We start from the raw sequence: 1,250 nt of genomic DNA on the forward strand, positions 1-1,250 counted from the left end.
ACCCACATTTTCATTAACCACTCATCATTTGAGGGGCACTTAGGTTGCTTCCATCTCTTAGCTATTGTGAAAAGAGTAGCAATAAACATGGATGTACAAATGTCTCCGCAATAGGATGAGTTCTTTGGGTATATGCTAAGGAGTGGTATAACTGGGTCAAATGGTAGGTTCATTTGTAGTTTCTTAAGAGTTCACCACACTGTTTTCCATAGGGGTTGAACAAGTTTTCGGCCCCACCAGCAGTGGATGAGTGTTCCCCTTTCCCCACATCCTCTCCAACATTTGGTATCATTTGGTCTCTTGATCTTAGCCAGTCTGACTGGGGTAAGATGAAATCTTAAAGTGGTTTTAATTTGCATTTCCCTAATCATTAGTGATGATGAACATCTTTTAACATGGTTCATAGCCATCTTTACTTCTTCTTTTGAGAACTCTCTATTCAACTCCTTAGCACATCTTTTAATTGGGTTGCACCTTAATTCTGTTTTTTGAGTTCGTTATATATTCTGGATATTAAACCTGTTGGATGTGTCACTGATAAAGATTTTCTCCCATTCTGTGGGTTTTCTGATCACTTCCCTGGTTGCCTCCTTTGATGTACAGAAGGTTTTTAGTTTAATGAGGTCCCATTTGTTAATTCTTGCCCTTGTTTCCTGAGCAATTGATGTCTGGTTTAGAAAATCCTCTCTTAAACCTATATCTTGTAGGTTTTTCCCAATATTTTCTTCTAAAAGTTTCAGAGTTTCAGGCTTTACATTGAGGTCTTTGATCCATTTTGGATCATTTTGATACACAGGGCTTTATTTTCATTCTTCTACAGGTACAGATCCAATATTTCCAGCACCATTTACTGAACATGCTGTCTTTCCTCCAGTGAATATTCCTGGCTCCTTTGTCAAATATCAGGTAGCTGAAATCGCATTTACTCATATTTGGGTCTTCAATTTTGTTCCATTGATCTATGGGTCCATTTTTCTGCCAGTACCATGTTATTATGACTATAATTCTGTAATACAGCTTAAAGTCTGGTATAGTAAACCCCCCCAGCATTGCTCTTAGTGCTCAGGGTTGTTTTGGCTTTCTGAGGTCTTTTGTGCTTCCATATGAATCTTAGGATGGTTTTTTCCAATTCTGTGAAAAATGTCATGGGGATTTTGATTGGCATTGCATTGAATCTATAAATGACTTTTGATAAGATGGTCATTTTCATAATATTCATTCTTCCAATCCATGAGCATGGGAGGTCCTTC

The sequence above is a fragment of the Nannospalax galili genome, unplaced genomic scaffold (assembly GCF_000622305.1).
Source record: "Nannospalax galili isolate Female #2095 unplaced genomic scaffold, S.galili_v1.0 scaffold335, whole genome shotgun sequence".
In the NCBI taxonomy this organism is placed as follows: domain Eukaryota; kingdom Metazoa; phylum Chordata; class Mammalia; order Rodentia; family Spalacidae; genus Nannospalax; species Nannospalax galili.